Source organism: Cervus canadensis, chromosome 26, assembly GCF_019320065.1.
Source record: "Cervus canadensis isolate Bull #8, Minnesota chromosome 26, ASM1932006v1, whole genome shotgun sequence".
Lineage (NCBI taxonomy): Eukaryota > Metazoa > Chordata > Mammalia > Artiodactyla > Cervidae > Cervus > Cervus canadensis.
In genome coordinates this window covers 21,522,359-21,535,315 of record NC_057411.1, presented here as the reverse complement: position 1 = coordinate 21,535,315, position 12,957 = coordinate 21,522,359, and the positions used below count along the sequence as shown (strand labels likewise).

At 35.2% G+C, this 12,957-nt stretch overlaps 1 pseudogene across 1 annotated transcript in view; it reads left to right on the top strand.

Moving 5' to 3' along the window:
• The first annotated feature begins 2,051 nt into the window (after positions 1-2,051).
• Positions 2,052-12,957, top strand: part of LOC122428270 — a 28,220-nt pseudogene continuing 17,314 nt past the window's right edge. Inside the window, exons 1-2 of the transcript XR_006265680.1 lie at positions 2,052-2,811; positions 3,621-3,769. The product of XR_006265680.1 is annotated as a UDP-glucuronosyltransferase 2B4-like (transcript). The remainder of the gene's footprint in view (positions 2,812-3,620; positions 3,770-12,957) is intronic.

Sequence of the window (12,957 nt, the reverse complement as noted above, 5' to 3'; positions counted from 1 at the left end):
GAAAACATCATTTGTCTATGCGATCATGTGTGAATAGTCATGATTATATTCCATAGATGATTGAATATAGTAATAAGTATGTAAAATGTAAGTATTCCTCTTTATGTCAGTGTGTTAGTAGTTATCCTTGCTTAAGATCATGCATCCTTTTTTCTTACAAGCAATATGAAAGACATTTAATTAGTTATCTTTCAACCTCTTGAGTTCTAATGCTATAAATTTAAACTCAAGAATAAGGTATTTTTCTTACCTTAACAGATTCTATGGAGATATGATGGCAAAAAACCAGACACTTTAGGACGCAACACTCGTCTGTATAACGCAGAATGAACTTCTTGGTAAATATTGGCAGAATAAATGCTAAAAACACGATTAACAGCTGAGCAGAATGATAGTACTTCAATAAGAAACGAACTTATCAACTGTTTATTATTAAAACATTCAGAAAGAAAACTTTACTTCTGTGTTTTTACTCCCAACAATAGAGGGGAAAAGGAAAATATATCATAGTTGGCACTGTATTCTACCTGGTCATGTCCCTTATGCCCAGAATTAAATATCTTCATTTTGCCTGTAATTGCTTCTAACAGTGAATAGCTTAATGAATTATTGTTCTACCTCTGAATTCTTTCCTTACACCTATTGGTTCTCCTGTGTAGGAGTATTTTAAATGCTATTGATAAATAACAGCTTCTTATTTATTACCAGTGACTCTCCATTTTCTACAAAAAAAAAAAAATCCACAATCATTTTCATGAACTGGTAGCATATTTCTTAATAAAATGAAGATTCTCCTTTCTTTGCTTCCACTGCCACTACAATTACCCTTTCTGTGACCTTGACACCATTCTCATCAGATTAAATGACTTCCTTAATCTTTAAGAGAATATATTTCTGAATGCCCCCTTTTATGCATATGTGGTTTCTTTATGCAGAGAGTTCTTTAAGAAGTTCATCTACCAATCTTGAATTCACTTGTGAAGTTCAAGTGACAAAGCACTTCTTTCATGAAGTCTTCACTTATCTCTCCAGCAGACAGGACTTTCTGGCTGTGAGTCTGAAAGCAATTTAAATGCAGTTTCCTGTATGTAACCATCTGTTATCTTTAAAATACACTGCTTTTTACAGTGCTTTATAATGGCCATTTCTCATTTTATTCTGAATTATAATTAACAATTTTACTGAAAGTCACTCAATGCTAGGTCATCCAAAAACCAAAGGCTTTATAACTCACGGTGGAATCAACGGCACTTATGAGGCCATCTACCATGGGGTTCCTATGGTGGGCTTTCCAGTATTTGCTGATCAACCTGATAACATCACCTGATGGACCACAGCACACCAGGCTTACCTGTCCTTCACCATCTCCCAGAGTTTGCTCAAGCTCATGTCCATTGAGTCAGTGATGCTACCCAACCATTTCATCCTCTGTTGTCTCCTTCTGCTTTAACTCCTCACCGTCATCAGTAGGCAGATCGTTCAGACAAAAAAATCTATATGGCAATAGTGATCATAAATTATACAATTGACCAGTCAAATTTCATTGATATGTTTAGTATTGATGCATTACACTCAAAAAATCAGAACACACATCCTCAGTCTTTGCAGACTGCAGGATTTCTGCTACTTTTTCATTTTAGTCCAGAACTTTCCCAAAATAATTTACATTGGTTTGCAGTTGGTCATTTACTGTTTTTGCTGTTTCTCTGAGGGACACAATTGTTGTGACCTCATAACCCTCCATCTTGTTGATGTCACCTTATCTCTAATTCTGTGTCACAGCGACTGCAGACACAAGAGTCTCTCACTTGCTATTTTACACTAGTCGTCTTTCTCACAAAATATAATTGATGTGTGTGTACAAGATGGGCGACAGCACTGACAAATCAATACTAAACACACTGTATCATCTTGAAGTGTTCTGCACTTTGCCTTCTCTGGATTTCCACATCTGCTGACTATTCATGTAATCTACTTTTTTAAGGAATAGGGGTTATAATTTAACTTCTGGTTGATTTCTTCTGAATATAAGCCTGAGCAATAGCAAAAGTTTACAGTAATTATTTAAAAAGTACTACATATGAGCAAGATGTCTATGAAAAGGCTCTCACTTCTGCTGCTGCTACAGCTGACTTGCTACTTTAGCATTGGGAGTTGTGGAAAGGTGCTGGTGTGGCCAGTGGAATTTAGTCACTGGCTGAATATAAGGACAATTCTGGATGAACTTGTCACAAGGGGTCATGAAGTGACTGTTCTGATATCTTCAGCTTCCACTATTACTAATTCCAGCAAACCATCGACTATGAACTTTGCGACTTTCCCTGTATCTTTAACAAAAAGTGATTATGAGAATTTTATAGAACGTCTTCTTGAGAAATGGACGTATGCGGCGAAAGATTCCTTTTGGTCCTATTTTTCAACAGTGAAAAGTTTATTTTGGGGATTTTTTTGATACTGCTATAACTATGTGTAAAGACGCTGTTTCCAACAAGAAATTAATGACAAAACTAGAGGAATCAAGGTTTGATATCCTTATTGCAGATGCCGTTGGACCCTGTGGTGAACTGCTGGCTGAATTACTTAAAATACCATTCGTGTACAGTCATCACACCTCACCTGGCCATATAATTGAGAAGAATAGCGGAAGACTTCCATTCCCACCATCTTATGTACCTGTTATGTTTTCAGAATTAAGTGATCACATGACATTCATGGAGAGGATCAAAAATATGTTATATACACTTTATTTTGACCTTTTCTTCCAGACATACAATGAGAAAAAGTGGAATCAGTTTTACAGTGAAGCACTAGGTAAGTTGGGCTTCCTGATAGCTCAGTGGTAAAGAATCTACTGCCAATGCAGGAGACACAGGTTCAATCCTTTGGACAGGAATATCCCTTGGAAAAGGAAATGGCATTCCATTCCAGTGTTTTTGCCTGGGAAATCCCATGGACAGAGAACCCTTTTGGGCTATTGTCCACGGAGTTGGAAAGAGTCAGTTACCACTTAGCAACAAACAACTAGGTAAGTCATGTTTTTAGTTGGTTTCATTAAGTCCTATTTTTCCTAGTGCCTTGGAAGTTGAGTTTGTATAAATATAAATTCACAAAAATTTACCTCAAATAAGTGAAACAGTGAAATAAAAATATAAAATGACCCTCAATATAACAAATATTATGCAAACACTTAAATTATAGGGTAGGGTAAAGTGCCTTACTAGTATCGGATACCAGGAAGCCACTTACCACAAATTGAAGTACCTAGGACTTCTGCAAGTGACTATCCAAATTACCAAATTCTTCTTTTAATTTAAAGTCTTTAGGAATCTCATAAACTGTCTTGATAAATGAAGACATGTACATTGAGAGTTATACACATATTTGTAGTACAAATATCCAGTTAGCTTTTAGAAATTGTTTTTTCTTGTGTAAAAACAGATGTATTCCAGATCTATTTTATTATCCTATACTATGCTATGTTATATATTTATCAAACAACAGACACATTCAAACAACTTTGGCCACAACATCCAAAGTTGTTTTACAAAAATTATCTAATGTACACACGTGACAATAGTCTCATTTGATCAAACATTTGTTGGTTTTCTTTTTACTTTCAGGAAGACCTACTACCTTATCAGAGACCATGGGGAAAGCTGAAATGTGGCTCATTCGAACCTACTGGGACTTTTCATTTCCTCGTCCACTACTCCCAAATGTTGAATTTGTTGGAGGCCTCCACTGCAAGCCTGCCAAGCCCCTGCCCAAGGTCACCTACTCCTCCTTGTTGTTCTTTGTGAATGTTGTGTTTTCAATAGGAATCATTCTGTATTCTTTCTTTGGAATGTTTGATTATAGGTAGTCAGATGTGGGAACCTGGATAAAGTGACCTTCCACCTAGAAAGTGATGTATTTCTATATCAACACAGCTATCTGGATTTCATTATCATTACAGAATAAACTCCCTAGAGTACATTGGACACTTTAATAATACATCAATTAAATACAACTTCATTATTCAACACATAGAGAAGCATCATTCATTAAACAATACATATTATACTTTTACATAAAAATTATATTTTATATAAATAAAATAATAGTTATATTATCATCTGGTGATGCCATCCAACCATCTCATCTCACTATAATATGTTACATTACTATTGTATTATAATTATTATAGGATAATTTTGTATATAGCATATTCCAGAAGTGAGTATGAACATAGACAAATGGTGTAGGCACAGTTTCTACCACCTGACAGGCCACCTGGAATGACAGAACACAATCAAATTTTTTAAAATGTTATAATATGCAAAGACCAGAGTGTTAAAGAAATATTCAGCATGCATCATAGAAAGGATCTCTGATTCATAGAAAATTATGAGATCTGAAGGATGCTCAGGAATAAACAGAAGGAATAGGGCAGGGTTGAAAGAAGATACGGGCTTCCCTCATATCTCAGTTGGAAGAAGATAAAAAGAAAGGTAGGTGGAGTAGTTATGACAGTTGCCAAAAAGTCCAAGTTTAGTCTAGATAGGAAAAGGCTGAATAAAAAGAAGATGATGCTGATGAGGTAAGTTGCAAACAGATAATTATAAAGATTTGAAACATCTAGTAGGGGCATTGGGAAGAATATTGAAAGGATTAAGAGAGAAAGAGATGGTGGTGGTGGTTTAGTCTTTAAGTCGTGTCTGACTCTTTCAATTCCATGGACTGTAGACTGCCAGGCTCCTCTCTCCATGGGATTCTCCAAGTGTGAATACTGGAGCAGGTTGCCATTTCCTTCTCCAGAGGATCTTTCCAACCCAAGAATCAAGCCCGGGTCTCCTGCATTGCAAGCAGATTCTTTACTGACTGAGCTATGACAAAAGCCCTGAGAAAGAGATAGTCATATATAACGTAAAAATAAAAAGCAAGACGTAGTCACTGGGTTGGATTGTAAATGGTTAACAGTAGGAAGAGACCATTTAACAGATTGTTGCTAGATACAGACAATAATGAGTGAAAACTAGAGTATGGTGTTCCCAGAGATATCACATTAACTCATTTTTTTCTTTATTTTAAATTAATATATTTTAATTGGAGGATATTTACATTACTGTGGTGGGTTTTGCCATACATTGACATGAATCAGGATGGTTTACTTTAAACAAATTTAAATAAATCTCTGGGGTGGGAATAAAAACATATATTTATATATACAGTCATATACATTTATATTGCTGGGAAAGGGCATTTATTTTAGCTAGTGCACTGGTGAAAAGCCTTAAAATTTACAAAAATACTTTACTATCTCATCTTCTTCATCTGATCTCCAAAACCTTAAAAATTCCTAACATTAAAAATGTAGACATTAAATGCTGCTGCTGCTAAGTCACTTCAGTCATCTCTGACTTTTTGTGACACTATAGACTGTAGTCCTCCAGGCTCCTCTGTCCACAGGATTCTCCAGGCAAGAATACTGGAGTGGGTAGCCATTCCCTTTTCCAGGAGATCTTCCCGACCCAGGGATCAAATCCTGCTTTCCTGCACTCCAGGCAGATTGTTTACCATCTGAGTCACTAAGAAAGCCCAAACAATGCTAAATTATACTAAATCAGATATAATAAAATATTTACTTGGAAAATACCAAATATAATATTTTCACAGTTTTCTTGAAGGTTAAAAAAGCATAAACTAGATTTACAATTTTCAGGATGTATATCATAGTGTATATTTGATTATAGGAATAGAGTAAAGATTAAAATGAAAACACAAATTTTAGCATAATGTCTTCAAGGTCCACCCATGTTGTCAAAAACGGCAGGATTTCCTTCTTTCTCGTGGGTGAATAACATTCCATTCTGAGCATGTGTGTCTGTCTGTGTGTGTGTATGTCGGTGTGTATCTATGAAACATCTTTAAATAATTCATCCATTGGTGGGCACTTAAGTTTTTTCCCTAGCTAATTGTGAATAATGTTGCAGTCAACATGGGAGCACATATACCTCTTCACTGTCCTGTTTTTCTTTCCTTTGACCATATACCTGGAAGTAGAATTGCCAGATCATACAATAGATGTATCTTTAATTGTTTTAAGATCCTTCAATTTATGTTCCATAAGGGCTAAACCAATTTACATTCCCACTGAGAGTGTACAAGCTTTCACTTTTCTCCACATTCTCACAACACTTTTTTCTTCTTGGTTATAGACTTTCTAACAGGGGTGAGGTAATATCTGATAATATCTGATTGTGATTTTGAAATACATTTCCCTGATGATTACTGATGTTGAGTATCTTCTCCTATACCTGGTGATCATTTGGAAATCTTCTTTCTAAAGTGTCTATTTGTTCATCTGCCCATTCTTTCATTGAATTTTGCTGTATGAGTTGTGTATATATTCTGGATCTTATCCCCTCATTCAATATGTGGTTGCAAAACTTTTCTTCCATTCTGTAGATCACATTTTCATCTTGTAGATTATTTCTTTGGCTGTGCAGAAGCTTTTAAGCTTGATGTAGTCCCACTTGTGATTTTTTGTTGTTGTTGTTGTTGTCTTGATGTCATATAGAAAACATCATTTTCAAGATCAGTGCCAAGGAGTTTCATCCTTATATTGTCTTTTAGGGATGTTATGGTATCTGGTCTTATGTTTAATTCATTGATTCATTTTGAGTTGTTTTTGTGATGGTATAAGATAGAGGTCTCTTTATATATATATATATATATATATATATATATATACACACACACACACATATATATGTTTATCCAGTTTTCTCAGAAAAGAAAGAAGTGACTAATATTTCCACAATGGATATTGTTGTATCCCTTGCTCCCGTGTTGAATCGTAGTTGAACCCTGTATGCTGTTCCATGGTCTATGTGTCTATTTTGGGGCAAGTACACTATTATTTGAAATATTGAAACTTTATATTAAATATGAAATTTCAAGGTGTAATTCTTTTGGCTTTTGCTAATGTCAACATTTTAACAGTATTAGTCTTCTGGCCCACATCACAAGATGACTTTCCATTTATTTGTGTTTTATTCTATTTCTTAAAACTTCTTATAGTTATCACGGTACAGATCTTTCACTTCACTGATTAAATTCATTTTTCGTTATTTTCTTGCTTTTGATGCTATTGGAAATGGATAGTTTTTTTTCAGATGTTTCATTATTAGTACACAGTAATGAAGTTGAATTCTATATAGTGATTTAATATCTTGCAACTTTACTGAATTTGTTGATTAGTTCAGGTTTTTGTTGTTGTTGTTGTTGAATCTGTGAGATTCTCTGTACAAAAAAAATCATGTCTTCTGCGAAAAATAAAAATCTTAATTCTTCCTTTCTATTTAGGATGTCTTTTATTTCTTTGTCTCACCTAGTTGCTCTAGCTAGAGCTTCTACTAATATATTGAATCAGTGTGGGAGTAGGCATCCTTATTTTGTTTCTGATTAGAGAAAAAGCTTTCAAGTGTTCACTGTTGAGTATAACGTTAGCTTTGGGTTTCTCATATATGTTCTTTATTACACTGAGGTATGTTCCTTCTATACCCTATATGTTGAGGGTTTCATCATGAAAGAATGTCATGTGCTGTCAAATGTTTTATGGACATCTATTGAGATAATCATGTTATTTCATACTTCATTCTATTTATCCTTGCATCACAGAAATAAATCTCACTTGATATTAGTATATAATTCTTTTAATGTGTTCTTGAATTTGGCTTGTTGATATTTGTTAAGAATTTTTGCACCAATACTCAGTCTGGGTATTGACCTTAGTTTTATCTTCTTGTAATTTCCTTATCTATTTGGTATCATGATCATGATGATGACCTTGTAGGATGGGTTTGGAAATGTTCCTACCTTCCTCTTTAATTTTTAAAGATTTTTTTTGAAGAACTGGCATGAATTTTTCTATAATATTTCATAGAATATGTCAGTGAAGCCATCAGGTCCTGGGCTTTTGTGTGTTGATAGGTTATTGATTACCAATTCAATTTCTTTACTTATTAGGAGTGTTCAGATTTTCTACTTCTTCCTGATTCAATCTTGGTAGGTTTTGTTTCTAAGAAGTTCTCCACTCTTCTCATATATGTATTAATAATTTATTAGCTTATAATTATTCATGGTAGTCTCAGAATCCTATGTATTTTTTCAGTATCAGTTGTGATGTCCCCATTTCATTTCTAATCTTATTTATTTGAGTCACTTTTTTTCTTGATTAGTCCAACTAAAGGTTTTCAATTTTGTTTATCTTTTTGACAAGACACAGAAGAACAAATACTGTAAGATATCACTTGTATATGAAATCTAAAAATGCTGAACTTGTAAAAACAGAGAGTAATATGGTGGTTGCCAGGACTGAGAGGTGGGAGAAGAGGAGAAATGTTGTTTAAGGATACAAATTTGCATTTCTTAGTAAATAAGTACTAGAGATCTAAGGTACACAGTAGTGAATATTCATACATGCCCAGTCATGCCTGACTGTTTGCGACCCTGTGAACTATAGCCAGCCAATCTCCTCTGTCGATGGGATTTCCCAGGCAGGAATATTGGGGTGGATTGCCATTTGAAATGTGGAATTATTCTAGTATAGAAAATAACTTCTTTTTAATCAGAAAGGATCAAGAACAACAAAGCAAAATAATTCAGAAACAATTCCAGGCAAATACGGATTCACCAGGAGCTTTATTTAGGTAGAAGTGAATTACTCAAAAGCTGACCATACCTGTGCTGCAGAAAGCCCTGGACACCTCTTCCTCTTTGGAGCAGATGCCCCCAGGGGGACTCATTGAAGTCATGCTGAAGGTCCTTCACTGCAGTTAGACATAGCACATGCATCTGTGACATTCATTGTATAAGTTCAGGACAAAGGTATGATATGTAAAGACACACAGCAGTATGGTCGCTCAAATAAGTAACTATACAAGAGTAACTTCGGATTATAAACAGAACTCACAGAACTATTTCATAAAACATCCAAGCTATAATAATTGACTCCTCAAGTCAGTAGTTAGTAATTTAGACGGAGAGTTTGGAAATCATGACAAAGTTTAAGGTGAAGGATAGCATTACAGAGCTGAATGAATGACATAAAGTGATTAGGATCATATTTTTTTTTTCATAGTGCTCATAGTCAGGAAATGAAATATTAATGAATAAATAAAATAATAACCTAAATAATAACCTAAAATAATTCTCAAATAGCCTGTCTGGAATAAATAAATGATTTAGCAGAATTACAACAACAAAGAACCAAAGGGAGTTGAATCCTGCAAGTAACTTCCCTCCAAGAATCTTTGTTAGTAATTAACATCATGATTAATGAAGAGTCTGAGGATAATATAGCTTAATAGTATCTCCTTGTCACTACTGAGTACTGGCTCTATCTTATTTCCTGCTTATACAGAAACACATTTGAACAAATACATATAATGGAAGAATTTGACCTCATATCACCCATTCCTTTCCCAGGATCTCAGGATGAAACATACTTTTTTTTTTTTTTTAAAAGGAACATTTAAAAAAATAATATGAAGTTCGCCCCAAAAAAATTTTTAATGATTTTTTATTGCTGAATATTTATTAACACAACTGACCAAAGTCCAAGAGGTCAAGTTAACATGTTCAAGAGAATTGGGAGAGTGGGGTGGGTGAAGGAGGGAAATCACTCTATTAGCTAACTGTATAGTATGTCATAAGAATAATGTGCACTTTCTAACATAAAACCTGTCTATGCATAGAGCTCAGCAATTCCTTTCCTGGGTTTATATCCAAAATAATTGAAATTAGGATCTCAATGAGATATCTGTACAACATATGCATAAAAGCTCTATTCAAAGGAGCCAAGAGGTTGAAGCAACCCAAATGTCCATCAACAGAGGAAGCAATAAACAAAATGTCATATATACAAACAATGGAATATTACTCACCTTTAAAAGGAAATTCTGACACATGTCACAACATCAATGAACCTTACATTAAGGGAAAATAACTAGTCAGAAAAAGACAAATACTGTACAATTCAACTTATAAGAAGTATCCAGACTAATCTCACTTGTAGAAACAGGGTAGAATGAAACTTGCCAAAGGCTGGAGAAAGAGGAAAGTAGAGTTTCTTAATAATCATAGACTTCCAGTCTTGTCCGATGAAAAAGTTCTGGAGATTTGTTGCACAATGTGAGTATACTTAACACTACTATACTATACACTTAGGAACAATTAAGAAAGCAAATTTTATGCCATGTGTATCTTACCACAACATTATTGTAAGAAATGACTACTCTAGTATCTTGAGACAATTTCTGATTTTCTCTCTTTAGTTGCTTGTAGCAATTCCTTCAATAATGTATGCTATGCTGCTGCTCTTTTGTGATGGAGCAAATTCTTTTTTCACAGGAAATGGAAGAGTTTGTGCAGAGCTCTGGAGAAAACGGTATTGCGGTGTTTTCTTTGGGGTCAATGGTCAGTAACATGTCAGAAGACAGAGCCAAGGTGATTGCATCAGCTCTCGCTCAAAGCCCACAAAAGGTAGATACAATAACTTAATCATGGACAACTATTTAATGAGTCTGTTAAACTCTGTAAAGATCTGATTTTAGACATTTACTATCAGAAAGGTAAATAATATGATAGCAGCAATTTATCTCATATCTATACATATGCATAGATATGTATATATAAACCAAAATATACAGGGCAGGTGCTACTGCAGTACAGGGAGTGCCTTTGATCCATGATAATTTTAATTATTCAACATAGTAATCAAAAGAATGATATTTAAGAGACACAGTGTGACTTTTGGTGTTATTAATACAATGGTAGCATGGGCAGGAAGATTAACCAGTAAATTCTGCTTTGTCACTTATTCCTTTTCCTTGAAGGACTCCTGAGGACACAACAAACATACAGATGCTCTTGGGAGTGAAATTTTAACAATAAATGTAGTTATGCAATAGTGATTCAAGTCAAGCAATTACACTGTTCATTGTATTTGGAAGTAGTGCTTAATAATTTGTAATTTAAAAGAACATACTTCTTTGACAGCACTAATTAACTTATTATTAAAAAATTATGCTATTGTTGTTCAGTCATTAAGTTATCTGAATCATTGCAATCCCATGGACTACAGCATGCTAGGCTCCCCTGTCCTTCACTATTACCCAGGGTTTGCTCAGATTCATGTCCATTGATTTAGTGATGCTATCTAACCATGTCATCCTCTGCCAGCCCTTCTCCTTTTGCCTTCAACCTTCCCCAGATCAGGGTCTCTTCCAATGAGTTATCAGGTGGCCAGAGTATTGGAGCTTCAGCATCAGCACTTCCAATGAATATTCAAGATTGGGTTCATTAAAGACTGACTGGTTTGATGTCCTTGTAGTCCAAGGGATTCTCAAGAATCTTCTCCAGCACCACAATTCAAAGGCATCAAATCTTCAGCATTTAACCTTCTTTAAGGACTTCCCTGGTGGCTCAGATGGTAAAGCGTATGCCTACAATGTGGGAGACCTGGGTTCTATCCCTGGGTCAGCAAGATCTTCTGGAGAAGGAAATGGGAACCCACTCCAGTACTCTTGCCTGGAAACTCCCATGGATACAGGAGGCTGAAAGCTACAATCCATGGAGTCGCAAAGTGTTGGACACGACTGAGTGACTTCAACTTATCTTACCTTACCTACCCTTCTTTAATGTCCAACTCTCATATCCATACATGATTACTGGGAAAAAATATAGCTTTGATTACATGGACCTTTTTTGGCAGAGTGATGTCTCTGCTTTTAATACTCTGTCTAGAATTGTCTTAGCTTTTCTTCCAAGAAGCAAGTGTCTTTTCATTTCATGGCTGCAGTCACTATCCACAATGATTTTGGAGACCAAGAAGATAAAATATGTCACAGCTTCCACATTTTCCCCATATATTTGCCATGAAGTGATGGGACCAGATGCCATGAACTTATTGTTTTGAATGTTGGGTTTTAAGACAGCTTTTTCACTCTCTTCTTTCACCCACATCAGGAGTCTCTTAGTTCCTCTTCACTTTCTGCCATTAGAGTGGTATCATCTGCATATCTGAGGTAGTTAATATTTCTTCCAGCAATCCTGATTCCAGATGTGAGTCACCCAGCCCAGTAGTTTACATGATGAACTGTGCATATATAAGTTAAATAAAGAGAGTGACAATATACAGCTTTTCTGTACTTCTTTCCCTATTTTGAACCAGTCTGTTGTTTCATGTCTGATTCTAACTGTTGCTTCTTGACCTGCATACAGGTTTCTCTGGAGGCAGTTCAGGTGGTCTGGTATTCCCAACTCTTTAAGAATTTTCCACACTTTATTGTGATCCAAACAGTCAAAGCTTTAGCATATTCAATGAAGCAAAAATAGATGTTTTTCTGGAATTCTCTTGCTTTATCTATGACCTAATGAATGATGGCAATTTGATCTCTGGTTCCTCTGCCTCTTCTAAACCCAGATTGTACATCTGGAAGTTCTTGGTTCGTGTACTGCTCAGGCCGAGTTAAATAATTTTTGAATATAACCTTGCTAGCATGTGAAAAGAACATAGTTTTCCAGTACTTTGAACATTTTTTGGCATTATCTTTCTCTGGTTTTGGAATGAATACTTGCCTTTTCCAGTCCTGTGGCCACTGCTGTGTTTTCCAAATTTGCTGTCATATTGAGTGCAGCACATTCACAGCAACATCTTTTTTTTTTTTTTTCCGTTTGTTTTTATTAGTTGGAGGCTAATTACTTTACAATATTGTAGTGGTTTTTGCCATACATTGACATGAATCAGCCATAGATTTGAAATACCTCAGCTGAAATTCCACTAGCTTTCTTCATAGTAATACTTCCTAAGGCCCCATTTTCTTCACACTCCAAGATGTTTGGCTCTAGGTGAGTGACGGCACCATCATGGTATCCACATTATTAAGACCTCTTTTGCATAGTTCTTCTGTG